We start from the raw sequence: 16,473 nt of genomic DNA on the forward strand, positions 1-16,473 counted from the left end.
TTTTATGAAATTTCACAAATCACTTACCCCTCGTGTTAAAAGTAGCGTGGTTTATGGAATGAAAATTAAATTAACTGTAATTACTTAAAAATGTGAAAATGATGGCTTATTTTGTCTTTTTTTTTTACTCCAACCTTTTTAACCCTACATCTGTATTATTAAATGGTTTCTGTAGGTGCATTTGTTTGTTTGTAAATAAACAATGCCAGCTTCTTGACTGTTACGTATTATAATTTATCTCGGACGAGCCTCCAACTTATTATGTCACGTTATGAAACTGAGTTAAATTGTAATTTACATTTAGAAGTTAGTTAAACATCGATACGTATTAAATGTATATTTGCTAACAAGATGGATCCACACACTTTCTTAATGCAAATATATTTTAATGTACAATTAATAATATAATATATAATAATACTTTTTATAAATAGTATGATGCTAAAATTTAATTAATCATTAAAATAATGATTAATATACAAACGTTTTACAAACTTACAAACAATAATGAGTCTTTTATGTGATCCGGAACTTCCTTGATATCCTAGCAGGGCTCACGAGTTGATATCGGTACAGGTCACTTAACGGGTAGCTAGTAGCTCTCTACACGTAAGTTTTTCACAACTGAAGTTATACAGTATCTTCGAAGAAATACTAATTTTAGTTAATTCACTGAAGATAAACAGTTTGTAATGTTCAAAATCTATAAACGTTCCTGGTCAAATATCTGTAGTTTCCCGATTAATAAGCGTTTATTACAGTTATAGCTTTCGAGGTTTATAGTACACCAGTTGTAACAAACCAACAATATTAATTTGTCTCTTGGCATGTCGCATTGGTTTATAATCTTGAGAGAAAAGTTTCTAGAAATTTCAGTTAAGGCAAGAATGCTGGTATTTACATACATGAATACATTGTTGATTCTTACACTCAAGAATTTTCTACAAAGTTAGTGAATAGACGAGATTTTCGCAGCGCACATTTAACAGTACAAGTTACATGTCTTTCTAAATAGAGATTTAACATCAGTATTGAAATAAATATAAAATACTAAATCCGTCACACGAGCTGAAATCGTCATGGAACTTTCACTAGTTTTTGATTATGGCTCAGAATGAGTTAAAATCGTTATTTTATTCAGTTTCCTACTTTTACAAGTTTAAAATCCATTTCAATTTACCCCTTGTAGGAGAATAAATTACGCAGTTTTTTATCTATCGGCATATCCATGAAGATAACGGAATACATTCTCCGTCTGGCAACAGTGTCTGTACTTGTATAATTAGTGGTACTACTTGTTGCACTTAAAATCTTTGAAAATACATTTATCTTAATATCTATAATGTAACAGTGTTCATAGAAAGAGGTCGATATGCTTAGATCACAAATGATTGAATTCCGTTGTGTCTATGACTCGCGTTAGAGTAACTGCAGCAAGGAGTGGTGTGTTTTGTTTTGATAAAACTATGTATTAAAAGTGTTAGTCCTCACTCTGATGGCTTGTAAAAGTAAATCCTATGTGAAACTTTTCATATCAGTCTAGTATGAAAACATAAATATTTCTTCAAACAAGTGAACGGAAAACATGTTCTGTAACCTTTCTTTATTGCAAACAGGAAAGGATTTTCTTTAAAACATAATCCAAGGCTTTATGATTGAACCACAACTTACCTAACGCGTCTGCTGTTTTTTTAATTATCTGTGATGTAATTGTTGCGACCTGGTAATTTCAGATATTCTACCAAAGCCACATAGGTTTCAACAAAAGCGGTTTTGCATAACAATACGGATAAAATGTTGCTTCAGTACATTCATTACTTGTGTATGTAAAATAGCATTTCAACAATTGGAATTTAACATAATCTAAATAAGTTGTAATTTTAATATATTGATTAGTTGCTTATCTAAAAATTATTTTCTCAAATATAGAGGAATTCAACTCAAGCAGTCCCAGATAATAATGGGAAAAAGTGCCTCTTAAACATTTATTAATTATGTAAACATATACTCACCAGAACTATAGGTGCTTCTGTAAAAGCAGTTTCACAAAATTAGGAATAAATTTCGCTTCAATACGTTCATTATTTACTAATATCAAAACATTAAAGTATTAGCTACTTTTTACGTATAAAATAAGTATTTGTTTTTATTATTATATGTCCTTTGATTAGCCTAATTTGTAGTAAATAAATGTCACCTGGCTTAAAACAGTATAGTAAGAATCATCACACTATAGCTTCAACCTTATTTGATGAGAAACTTCCTTTTCCGTGTTGAGTTTAAAATTTCAATTTCAGAACGAGGTATATTGTGACAAGGCACTCAGTAACACATTATAATTACCAAAATAAAAATGCATAAATTTAATTGCACTTCAAAACACATAAGGAACATAAAACACAAAACATTAAATTATGTACACAGAGTGAACCTGATTTTTAAGTAACGTTGCTAAATACCGACTAACATCTTATACATTGTATTTAAATTGTTTATTTGAATAAAATTACATGACGTCCGAAAGAACTGTATCATTGACGAACACCATACACTTGTATCCAATTAATTAAATAACGTGAGGTTTCTAGGACCAACAAACAGGTTAGTCTAGTGGATTTGAGGGTCCATGGTTAACGATCTGTTACAGGTAAAAAAAAAAAAAATTGCAATTTGCACTTTTGTGTGTGTTATAAGACTGATGGCAAATTTCCACCATTCATTGTGATAAGAAAAGTCCAAGAGGTGAGATTGGACTTTCTGATCAGGAATAAATAAACATATATAACACTATTTGTACCAGCATCTTCCAAACAAGTGCCCAGAATCTTAAATTAGTGACTTCATCTTCTGAGAGAAGGAGCTAAAATTATTATTAACTATATATGCGATTTGCTTTTGAGCATGTTAAAAACAATTTATATTGACAATTAAAAAGTGTTAAAGGCTCTTGTGAGTAAGTGTATCACAGATAAATAGAAACTTGTATATCACTGTCGAAATATTTAAGTAAATTTACAATTATAATTCTATTCTCAAAATAATTTGTCAAATGAAGTTGTATGTATATTTCATTGCACCACAAAGTGCGTTATAGTATAAAATAATGTATTCATAGCTTGCACATAATTTTAGTGTTATTATAAAGTCCCCAGTGGCACAGTATTATGTCTGCAGACTTACAACGCTAGGAACAGGATAGATAACCCATTGTGTAGCTTTATGCTTAATTTCAAACGAACAAACAAATATTGTTATTAAAACTTAGTAATTTGTTATACAATGTTATCGTATTGAGTTTGTAAATAAATACTTTACACAAGACCGGTTTACAACTTGATTTTAACTTCTCCCAAATATCAAGTTTCTTCTCAAGTATTAGTCTATAATTTAATAAAAAACTTCACATTTTTATCTATTCATATAAGTTGTTTTTGGTTGTTTTAAAGCAAATCCACATTGGATTATCTTTTTTATTCACTGCCGGAAATAAAAACCCGGATGTTAGCGTTGTGACTCTGTGAATTTACTGCTGTGGACTTTTCTAGGTAAAGGAATAATGTTTCCAAACTTTATAATATATATAAATTCTAACATCTAAGATATTACATGTTATGTAGACGTCTTCAAAAGATAACATATTCGGAGTAATGGAGTAATTTTCTTGAATTTTGTAGACTGTATATTATTACACATTTTAACAAAAGGGTGCTTCGTTAGTGTCTGGTCGATACTGGCAAAAGAGCTAAATCAACATTTTAAGGTCGGTACTTATCAAGGGTTCAGTATGATAAAAAGTCTCCATTTATCTTTCGGGTTTGCTAATATATTTCGAATATGTTATTTTATGTACTTCTCCCTATCTAGGTGTTTGGGTATATAAATTTGTATACCCGGAAGGGTTAGGTACACTAGACCTCTTCCTCCTTTCTTTTCATTGTTAGAGTGGACTTATTAGTATATTTAAAGTAAATACATGAGGGCCAGAGTGATAAGCGTAATTCAGGCCCTTTTCAGGGCAATGTCCATGTATATTGTTCTATCAGATTTTCCAAGTCTAGAATATAGGTGGCCTGTTTTATTTTAGCCCTAGCATGTTTTTTTATTTATATTTGTTTTTATATTGCTTTTTATTGTTTTTTAAATACTTAATTTTAGCTTAATGATCTAATGTATAAGTTTATCGGGGAGAGGTGTTTAGGACTCTCTTCATCATAAATTCAATACCTGTCTAGTTCGCATAACAGGTCATTTTTTTCCAATTTTTATCGAAATATTTTATTGTACTATGTAGAAGTCTATTTGGTATTGTTTGTGTATTAGAGTGTTTGTGCATGAACTTTGAGGATGTGGTTTTTGGTACTCTATATGTTGATGTAATTAATGTATTTTGTAATGATTGTAGTTTGGTTTGCAGTTGTTTATTACTTACGTTAATTCATGCAGGAGCTGCACAGTCTACTACTGGTCTTATATATGTTTTGTATATTTTAAGGATGTTTTCAGGTGTTGTTCCATAATTTTTACCTATTAGACTCCTAGCATAGTTTATTCTTCGTCAAATTTTAGTTTTTATGTTATTTACATGTTTTATCCACGTAAGTTTAAAAACATATGTTAGTTCTAAAAAATTTTGCAGATGTAGCAGTCTGGAGAAGCGCTCTGTTCACGTAAATCTTGGGTTGTACTTTTTAATGTTTCATTGATTTTGAAAATATCACTAATTGTGTCTTTGCTGTGTTTATTTTGATTCTATATTTTTGGCAGTATTCATTTATTCCATTTAGATGAAGTTGTATGTTATTGGCCGCAATTTCTGATGTAGGGGTACTTTTCCAAATTCATATATCATCAGTGAAATGTGACGAGTATCCATGGTTTGGGTCTTTGAGTGGCATATTATTCACATACATGATGAAGAGAATAGGACTAACCACACCTCCTTGAGAAACACCAGCTTATGGAGTGAAGAATTCCGAGAAAGTTCCATCTACGTTTTCTCTGTTTACTCTATTTTCCAAAAAGTTAGATAACCAGCAAATAATTCCACACGGTAGTCCCATTTCATTCATACGGAACCGAAGACCATTGTGCCATACAGTGTCGAATGCTTTCTCGATATCAAGGAAGCAGGCGACAGTGCATTCTTTTTTATTAAAGCTATTTATTATCGTTTCAGTTAACCTAATTAAATGATCTGTTGTTTGTTTAAATTTTCTAAATCCGTTTTGTTCCTCTGGTAATTTTGAAGTAATCTCCAAAAATGTGGAGAGTCTACTACTTATTATTCTTTCAAGAATTTTGCCTACACAACTGGTCAGGCTGATTGTTCTGTAACTATTTGGTTTATTAGCTGGTTTTCCTTCTTTGTGGAACATTAATATGTTAGCTTGCTTCCATGAAACTGGGCCTGGCATGGCCAAGCGCGTAAGGCGTGCGACTCGTAATCCGAGGGTCGCGGGTTCGCGCCCGCGTCGCGCTAAACATGCTCGCCCTCCCAGCCGTGGGGGTGTATAATGTTACGGTCAATCCCACTATTCGTTGGTAAAAGAGTAGCCCAAGAGTTGGCGGTGGGTGGTGATGACTAGCTGCCTTCCCTCTAGTCTTACACTGCTAAATTAGGGACGGCTAGCACAGATAGCCCTCGTGTAGCTTTGTGCGAAATTCCAAAAAACAAAACAAACAAACCAAGAAACTGGGTTGCTACCAGAGTAGAAAAATAAATTAAAGATAGCTGGTCAAATGGTCAAATAATTTTGGAGTGCCTCTTTTGAGGAGAATTGTTTGTATGCCATCATTTCCTGGTGATTTGTTTTTGGAATTCTTGATTGCTTGTTTGAGTGATTGTTAAAAATATTGATTGGAAAGTATGGTTTGTGTAATTCTATGTTATTTGTTACATGGTTGTTTACTTTGTTGTAGAAATAGTTGTTCATGTCTGGGTCATTATGCGTTTTGAATTTTTTTTTGTAGTTGATGTCTAAAGGCTTCTGCTTTTTCTTTATTGGTGCTGGCTAAGGTGTTGTTATGTTTTAGTGTTGGGCATTTTATTGAAGTGGCTTCATTGGTGAATGTTTTTAGGTGTGATCAAAACTTTTTTATGTATTTGCTTTGAATGTTTGTTTGTTTTTGTATATACAGTATATTTTAAGAGTGGGATTGTCAATGATTCCTCTTTCAAGTGGTCAATATATGCAGACATTATCAATCTGCTGTTCACCATAACATTAGGAAAAGTAACAAAGTTTTTATGTAGAACTTTTCTGTCTGAATACGGCACTGTAAAGAGAAAGAGAAGCTTTATCTAATTGAATGGGAATTTTTCTTTATATTCCATTAACAGAGGTTTTTGCTGGCTTCTTGCAAGTCATTCAATGAGCTCGATGGTGTGTTCGTGATGTTCGCAACAATTATATATTGTCAATATATAGATGTAATATGACTAAGAGGTTATCATACATGGTCACCTAAAAAGTTGTAATGGGTTTTAAAACGAGACTAAGAATTCGAGCGCTTCGAATAGCTCATTGTTTTTTTTCATAACTTGAATTTTGGGTCTCATTTGAAAACCATATACATATGGTGTCATTTCAGAATCTTCCAGCGCGTTGATAAGACTGTGAATACATTGAATATGATTGTTTGTTTGTTTTTGAATTTCGCGCAAAGCTACACGAGAGCTATCTGCGCTAGCTGTCCTTAACTTAGCAGTGTAAGACCAGAAGGAAGGCAACTAGTCATCACCACCCACCACCAACTCTAAGGCTACCCTTTTACCAACGAATAGTGAGTGTTATTTACCGTCACATTATACCAATTCCACGGCTGAAGTGGCGAGCATGTTTGGTGTGACAGGAATTCGAACCCGCGATTCTCAGATTACGAGTCGATCGCCTTAACCTCCTGGCCATACCGAGCCGACATTGAATAAGACAGAGTTCATTGAAGTTTCTGGTTTGTTACAAAATTCACATTTTGGCAACAAAGATAAAGGCTCAGAATTCTAGAACATCTATATACAATATTGGGTCTTTTAGACATCAGAACTTCTTAGTTGAATTTTGGAAAATGGAATTTTTACTTAACTGCAGGCATCTTTAACATCATTATTCCAACAGTGTAGTGCATTGTTGTGATGTCTGCTTATACTGATGGATGTTGTGCATCACTGCTTCGACATTTGAGGATGCAAATCTCTTCAGTATTGCTCCTACTACTTATATCCCTTCAATGCTTCTGGCCATTATGTTTGCAGATGTACAAAATATTTCTCGTGAAATAATCCACCAATTTTAGAGAAGAAACTGATGCTTGGCTTAATAAATAAGGTAGTAGATAATTTTGTAATTTGACTAGTATTTAGAAGTAGTGTTAATACGTCACAATAATTGATGCTTACCAACTTTACATCTTCTGGGGCATATCCTAAACATAGTTAAAACCTTTAAAAACAGTCGTGTTGCATTACATTTTCTGGATTAACTTTAGCAAATAATGACAGCATTTTTTGAAACATTATTACACCAAAAAGCCAGAAAGAGTCTATAGTTGTTAACAACGGAAATGTAACTGCAGTGAAAGACTTTTAAGGTATTTTAATTTTGGAAATTAATTTATTCTAATCAATCAAGCTTTTCATGAATAACGTTCCTGGTTTCATGCTGCCAGTTGAACAACTTCATCTATCGTTGATCATACTAGGTCTGATAACAAGGATTACATATTACTGTCTGGTACTCCAATTTCTTTTGTTTTTAACAAGCTTTAACAAAGGCCCTTAATATAAAGTATGTCTTTACAAACTTTTCATATAACCTCAACTGTACGTAAACAATGATTTCCAAAATAATATTTAGGGAAACCCTTCGTTAAAAACTCTATTGAAACTGCATCAAGAATATTTGACAGATTTGTTATATAATGAAATTACTGTGGTTACAGTTTTTTTGGCCATTTGTCTGATGAAAAAATCCATTGATTTCAAGCTGCGACTGAAATATTTTAGCTGTTTGGTTGTGAGTCTTCGCTAATTTTCTATTCTTTTTATTAGATTTTTAATGGTACCAAGAGAGATACTTAGCCTTTTTGCAATAAATTTGTGAATCAGAAGTGTCTCTTGCATAAATACAACTGTATTATTTGCATATGAATCATTTAACTGGATTGGCCTGGAGCGTGGTCTCGATGCTTTTTGTCCTATAATGCAGTTTAACGTGTTTTATCGACTAACAGAGGACATTGGAACACTCATTGTTCAAAATATCAAGTCCTTCGGCTTCTCGTAATATAACAACCTTCACTATGTGATTATTTCTTGAAGAACTGCTGCATCATCATTCAACTTTATGTTTATTCGTAACTGTAGTACACTGCAAGAAATTCGTCCGTCGTTAGCGAAATACATAGGAGTTAAACATGCTTTCCTTGGCACCAAGACCCACATATAACGATGCACTCTCTACTAATTAAACTTTGTTAACATAAAGTGCTATTAACTATCTGGACTTGTCACTGTAAATGTGATTCATTTTGTGTTTAAGTTGGCTGTTTCGATTGTCGTACTTGGTAACCGGAAGGTGTCCGACGGATTACCTTTTAGTATTTGTGTTCGAAAAGGGGAATAAAAAGCACATTTTGAGTTTTGTAGACTTTTTTGCTTGATTTTAAAGACACAAGTACTTAATCAGTTAAATTTGTCAGCCATTACCTTCCGTAAAGTAAGATATGTAATTGATATCCTGTTTGTTTGCAGTTAATTACGAAACTGCACATTGGGCTATCAGTGCTGTGCTCGCCATGGATATCGAAAACCGGCTTTTAGAGATGTAATCCTCCGGACTTATTTCTGTTTCACTGAAAGCCCAATTAGCATTTAATAATGCCATTAAGTATTTAATGACAAAAGAAAGAACGAAGAGGTACATTACCTAACAGAGTCCTTTATGCAGCATTTACTTCCTTTGCGGAATATCTCTATTAGTATATAATAATGACGTTCGCTTATGTTTGTTAGATAGTAAATTTCAGCACAAAAGTCAATAAGCCAAGTAGTTTTATTTAATTGGAAACTCTGTATTTACGTAATACATAATATTTCTTTCCTTTGTGAAAGTATTGAAGACAAAAGCTGTGTTTTCAGCGTGTTGTACAAGCCTCCCAGTGGCACAGCAGTATGTCTACGGACTTAAAACGCCAGAATCCGGGTTTAGATAGGCGTGGTTTGTTTGTTTTGAATTTCGCACAAAGCTACTCGAGGGCTATCTGTGCTAGCCGTCCCTAATTTAGCAGTGTAAGACTAGAGGGAAGGCAGCTAGTCATCACTACCCACCGCCAATTCTTGGGCTACTCTTTTACCAACGAATAGTAGGATTGACCGGCACATTATAACGCTCCCACGGCTGAAAGGGCGAGTATGTTTGGCGCGACGGGGATGCGAACCCGCGACCCTCAGATTACGAGTCGCACGCCTTGGCACGCTTGGCCATGCCGGGCCTAGCGTGGTTGGTAAGAGTACAAATAGCCCATTACGTAGTTTTCTCTTTAACTCTTAAACGAAGATTCTGTCGGATATGTTAAAAAATTTCCAGGTAAAGAAACGACAATTCATTGGTTTCTCTTATTAGCTGTGTGAGCAATTTAATCGTTATTTGAATACTAAAATTTTTATATTCAGTCTTTAGACAGTTGCTCGAATCAATACACTAACAATATATGTACTTTTTTGAATTTAGCTTACTATTTGCAGTTTCTTTACTCATTAATATTTATTTAAAATTTGTATTTTGCACCACGTTAGTTGAATTAACCATGACAAATATTTTGGTGTTTTTTCTAATTTAAATGTATATGGTTTTGTATATTTTTGAGTATTTTATATTTTATTGTTCACAATTTCTTTCGAGAATACAACTGAGTTCAGTATCAAACGATCAATATCAAGCAGATAGCCCGATGTGGCTTTGCTATAAGAAACACACAATATCAATCTGTTTCATAAATCGAAAATAAATATTCTAATATTGGCTTTCCCTCAATATAACATATGTCGTTTTCAAAATATGGTCTGTGTTTACAACTGTGTATCGATAGTTCATCTTCTGAATGATTCCAACTACTTAATCAACAGTTTTAACATTAAGAACCAATTGTATATTATCTTTAGTTCTGTGTTTGTTGCTCTCAAAAAGAGTTCGAAGTAGCATGTTATCATGCCCCCTTTGAACCAGGTTCTTGCTGAACTACATGCATTCAAGTACATGTTTTAACTAATAACACTAATTTTTGTAAAAAAATACATTATTGAATTTTCATCAGTTAGCGTATTTTACAGTCTGTTTTGTTGGGTTTTGTCCGTTGGCGAAACGTGTCACGTTTTTTAAATGTTTTGTCGTATTACTTAACATAAGCAAATTTTTCTAAACGAATTACTTACACTGACGTAATAACATAATTCCTAGGTTTTGTTATCAAACCTAATCACCTAGATTATGTGTATGGTGTGTTTGTGAAACATAATCGGGTTAGCTCATCCTTTTCGTTTGTTAACTTTCAACCTTTTTAATGAAAATTTGTATTTTTTGTTGATAAAATAGAGTGCTTATTTGACTTCGAACACATAATTAAATTTACCTATAGATAAATGTCTTTAACATATTTCTAACTTGTTTGTGTTGTTACAGTAATTGAAACGAAAGGTATTTATTTAGTAATTATATTATTCAGTTTACCAAAATTACACTAATATTCTTGCGATTTAAGTCCAGTTTTTTTTGTTTCAGTGTTGTTATTCCAGTGTACCTGGTAAAGTATAAAAAATGAGTAGTTGAATGCTTAAATTTTTTATTGGAATTAAAAAGGAAATTTAAAAGCATAAATTCAGATTGCATTAGACAACAAGAGAATTGTGCAGTTTCATAACCGTAAACCTTACATCTGATCAAGCGTGATTTTTAAACTATTTTAATTAAATGACGTCTCTGTGGCAGATAAACAAATGTATTAAATTACTGTATTTATTTTAATATATTCAGTGTTTGTTGCTTTTGACTGAAAACAAATGATTTCCCATTCTAAAAAAATAAGACGTCTGTTTTATTATAAATCTTACAGAGTATACAATATGGACATAACAACTATCATAGTGGCTTCAGTACTAGGATCTTTAGCGGTTTTGTTTACCACTGGAATCAGCTTATTTTTTTGCTGTTTTTATTGGAAAAACTATCGGAATAAAAAGTCCGGTCCGGATGAAACAGAACCACTACAGATGACGAGAGCGACGACTGAAAACAAGCCAGAAACCCACCACAATAACGCGAAAGGTTTGATTCAACACAATGTAGAAGACCGAACCCAACAGGGACCGTTGCGAATAATACCATCATTGAACACACCACTTACTACTCAAGTTGTACCGTAAGTTAACTGTGTAAAAAAAACCAATAGAAAAAATATAGTTAACTAATAAAACAACTACAAAAGTGTATTTTTAACTATTCAAACATAATTTAAACATCATCAATTACTTTACAATTATTTGAGAATCTCAGACACGGTTATTGATTTATTAAAAATCGATTTACTCAAGTTATCAATGATTGGATTGTTAAAGAAGATTGCACAAAACGTATTGTAACAATGGTTGTTTATAGATGATGATAAATATTAAATTACTTTAAAATGTATTAGTTCTTATAAAAAAACAGCATGAACGTTTTCAGGAGTTTGTGGAATTAACGTACATAAATCCAAACAACTAAAACAGTTTTCTGTAATGAACAGCTCTTAAAAACTATATCACGTTAAAAGTTGAACTTTTCCGGATCTATTTTAGATCAACTATATGTTTCAGTTAAAATTCTTTAGGAACAGCAAAACCCTCCTTTACACTTTTCTGACATAGAAATAAGGTTTTTATAAGGCCGCGATTCTTTACAGTAGATGTATTTGAGTCGTTGGCGATAGATTTCAGCAATAAACTGACAGCACAAAATCCACTTGTTTTAAAATAATATCTTAGAAACAAGTCAAACGTATATACAAATGTTCGATACACAGATAATTGCCAAGTTGAATCCAGAATTTAAATAATTCACTTTTTCGTCAAAAGTCTATATAGGCTGATTAAGTTACTTTAAAATCCAATTGACGAAACACATTAATCTTATTTATTTCGTTATTACAACAAAATCTGAAACACATTAATTTTATTTATTCCGTTATTACAACAAAATCTGAAACACATTAATTTTATTTATTCCGTTATTACAACAAAATCTGAAACACATTAATTTTATTTATTCCGTTATTACAATAAAACCTGCGATTGTAATACTTTAAAAGTTGTCACTATACACACATTTTGGCTAAACCTAGAAACATAGTCTAGATCTCTTTAACTATATCTCTCACTAACTTTGTTTAACTTTCACTTTTACTAACTTTCTTAACTGCTGTAACTTGGTCATATTTATATGTTGCCCGACTGAAGTCTAGAACTTTCTACAAACTTCGACACATTATTATTTAACAATACTCACTTAAAGCAATGAGAAACAGTCAGAAGGTATTGTGACGTCAATTAACAACAACTAAACTATGCAACAAATAATTCGTAAACAATTACATAATCAAACTTACTATAACTATGGCTTCTAAAAAATAACTTACTTGATTGCGTAATATAAACTAAATAACATCCTCGTGTTAAAATTAAAATAATGTATACCTAAGAACAAACCTTTCTTCAAGATAATTCTTTTATATTACGTACAAAGACTGTTCTCAGCTCATACACAAGTTCTACTCATACAACTCGCACCAACATTTGCAGTTCTCTTGATGACGTCAATGTAGAATTTAAAATTCTACGAGTACAATGCTCATCTCACGATCCTCGCACTGTCTTGACTCTGTTGGGTTAACATTTCTTCATCATATCAGTTAGTGGTGCAGTGAATTCAGCATACTTTGGGATGAACTTTCTATAGTATTCTACTAGCCCCAGTAATTTGCTGTTTCACCATTGGAGCTGGTGCATCTTGTATGATTGGAGCTGGTGCATCTTGTATGTGAGTTAGCTTCTTTTTCATAGCTATCTGTCAATCGTCCACCGTCTTTTCAACAAAGTCCAGAACAGAATAATCTGTGTAGCACTTAGATTATCTAATGTTTAGAGTTGTTACCCTCACTTACCTGAACATCTCTTTAAGTTTCTTCGGGTGATCTTTCCATCTCGCTGTGTGGGTTGGAATGTCATTCATGTAATGTGCAGTGTTGGTAATTTTGTGCAACATTTTCTTCACTATGTGGTTGAATGTTGCTGCTAAATTGACTAATCAAAATTAATACTTTTAAACTGACAACAACTGTCTAATATCTCAAAGATTGTCTTCACTTTAGATCCTGTTTCCATTGCGATCTTCCAATAACGTATACTGGGGTCAACCTTGGAAAAGAATTAGGCCCCTTCCTTTGTGAACCTGACGATGACCGAAGAAGGTCGAAACGTTGTTCGCTCCTCTACATAAAAAATTTCTCAACCCAAACGAGCCGTTTTTACATATATATTTTTATGCCCCTTCTTGTTTTGCCATGATAGTCTCTGGGTTGCCCATAGGTTCAGGGTCAAATTTCGTTACAAGGTTCAGCTTCTGAAAATGTATTTACAAGTAGGTTCAGCCATTCTTTTTCTTCACTATTACGATTGGTGAACAGTGAGCTGACATTGAAGCTTCTTCAGCTTCTGACATTACCTCGACTTCTTATTTGATCATGTTTCTCATTGCATAGAGCATCTGCTGGGGCTTCACTTTGATAGGATCCCTGGTTGTAGTCCAATCTTGTGTTACACAAATCCTGAGGTCCATAATGTACTGTTATGTGATCCTCATTTCTGACTCTTCTTCTTCTGTTTACAACTCTTTGAATATCTGCATCAGACCTCGTACTGTTCTTCTGTACATCAACTCCAAGACTGAATATTCTGTAGTTGCTTGTTGCATCACATAGTTAACGTGTTTTAAAAGAATACATTTAAAATAAGTCAAAAGTATATACAAATATTAGTTATACCAATATAATTACTACAGTTGGATCCAAAACTTTAAATAGCTCTCTTTTTCGGTAAAAGTTCACACAGGACAGTTCAGTTGCTTTGAAACACATTTGACAAGACGAATTACTTTTTCTTTACTCTGATATTGTAATACAGTCTATGATAATTACTCTTGAAATGTCGACACTATGCATACTTTCTGACCAAACTTACAAACACAATCTAGATCTATTTGATTATATCTCTCAGTAACTTTGTCTTACTTGCACTTTCACTAACATACGTATTTGCACTAACATGGTCGTCATATATATATATGTCCGATGGAAGCCAAGAACCTTCTACACATTTCGACACATTGTGATTTAACATCACTCACTTAAAGCAACGAGAAAATTTCAGAATGTCCGAGTAACATAATGTCAATTTACAACAACTTAACTACGCAACAAATGATTTGTAAACAATTATGGAAGAAAACTTACCATAATTGTCGTTTCTAAAAATAATTTACTTTAATATTCGTATAATGTAAATTAAACAATACTGCGAAGTAAATTTAAAATGAACATTCGTATTTATCCAACAAAATATAGGAAACTTTTACATTTTTTATCTTACAACATTATCCCAGATAAAAAACTCTAACACATGAACTACAAAAATTTACTAATTATGTATTGAAGTTGAAAGATTACAAGAAAAATATCAATATGATTTCATAATAACCAGTCTAACAAAGATCAATCCACTGTTCAACTTATCCGTTAGAATAATTTATCTGTGGAATAGCATTTCAGTGGTTCCTAAACGTAATAAAAAATTGTACATTTTAGCACTCTCCAATTTTGTTTAAAATGTGATCTTACCTAATAATAAAGCATCTCAGCAAGTATTTAACTTTCTATACTTTAAATAATAGCATTTGTAGCTAATAATAAAATTCTTATGATAAATTAGATCAAAGTTAACAAGGTGTTTTCTTTATTTATAAATACTAATATTAAAATAATGAATTATTGTTGTGCGTTGATAATCGTACATATTTATATATTATAAATTTATTATTGTAGAATTATTATAAATTATGTTTTTGTCCATAATGGAAAAAGAGAAGGCTGGAGATCAAGGGTTATTAAAACGCGAGATTTAGAAAAAAAAAGAAAAGAAAAAGAAAACTAGCCCGTAGGTGAAAATAAATCCAGACACAACTAAAAGTTAGTAGAACTAATAAGTGAACTGGTGAAACAGCTTCTAATTAAAGGTCAATGACCTACTGAATAGAGAGAGTTTGCAAGTAAATAATAAACGGAGTAGATAGCTGACTGGATGGAAATTAGCAGTCAGTCTTGCACAAGGGCAAAGGGGCGTAGAAAATAGAACCAAAGTACAAAGTGAAGTACGTAAAGAAAATAAAAAGTAATGTTGAAATAAAGGAAAGTGAAGTAGAGGAATAAAGAAATTTTGACCAGGATTTGGAAGTGGAGAATGGGAATAAAATGGACAGAAAGGCTAAAATAAAAAAGTCAGCGACAAAGATGTGCACTGTAAGCCAGGAATGTGTACTGTAAGCCAGGAATTAGAATAGTACGGTAAGTAACAAAAACTTTGCACAATAAATCAAGAGGATAATTGGATAAGGTCGACAATATTATTGGAACCAAAGATTATCCCACCATATAGGTAACGGAAAGCAGATTAGAAATATGACTTTGTGAAGGAAAGGAATGGCATACTGGCTGAAGTCAACAGTAGATGGCGCTGACTTATAAATTAAACAAAAAGATTAGAACTGAGTATCAGCAGAGTACATGACGGAATAAGAGGCTTAAAGATGAAAGAAAAAATTGACTGGGACTAATTAGCTTATTTTAAGAAAATTTATAACTGGAATTATAACAAATAGATATGACAATAACAATAATACTGGAAATAAGTTCTAAAGAACAAATAAATTAAATAGACAAATAGACTGGAATTAAATTCTAAAGCCCAAATGGATGAAGTAGGTAGACATAATGAAACGAAATTCTGTATATAAAATGGATGAAACAGACAAATATGCATTAGGATTTCAAAATGTATATCTTGTATTATAAATTACTATTACTTTAAGATTGTATCTTATGCAGTGTTCGTAGATTTTACACCAAGTAAAGAAACTCTTGTGTTGAATATATAAGGACTTTATTATCAGTCGTTATTATCCTGTAGCTGATATTAGTCATATGCTGACACTGTGTAGACTTGTGGACAGAGTGCAACAAATATTTGTGTTCTCTGTTACTCAACGAATTAAATTATAAACATTAAAAAGCTCCTTATGATTCCGATAAATATGAAATCGAGCTGAATCGAATATAAGACAAGACGATTTGACTTATGACCATACTGCCACCTAAAGTGCTGAAAGTATGTGG

The 16,473-nt window shown here is 32.4% G+C and overlaps 1 long non-coding RNA gene across 3 annotated transcripts in view; it reads left to right on the top strand.

Moving 5' to 3' along the window:
- LOC143253177 (uncharacterized) overlaps positions 1-16,473 on the top strand; it is a 65,278-nt gene that overhangs the window by 47,738 nt on the left and 1,067 nt on the right. The window contains exon 3 of one of the 3 annotated variants that reach the window (XR_013029427.1): positions 11,107-11,452. This is a non-coding gene — a long non-coding RNA (uncharacterized LOC143253177). Of the gene's footprint in view, positions 1-11,106; positions 15,165-16,473 lie in introns of those variants that run through there. The other 2 variants (XR_013029425.1, XR_013029426.1) reach the window with 2 other exon arrangements.

The sequence above is a fragment of the Tachypleus tridentatus genome, chromosome 6 (genome assembly GCF_004210375.1).
Source record: "Tachypleus tridentatus isolate NWPU-2018 chromosome 6, ASM421037v1, whole genome shotgun sequence".
NCBI classification, from domain to species: Eukaryota; Metazoa; Arthropoda; class Merostomata; order Xiphosura; family Limulidae; genus Tachypleus; species Tachypleus tridentatus.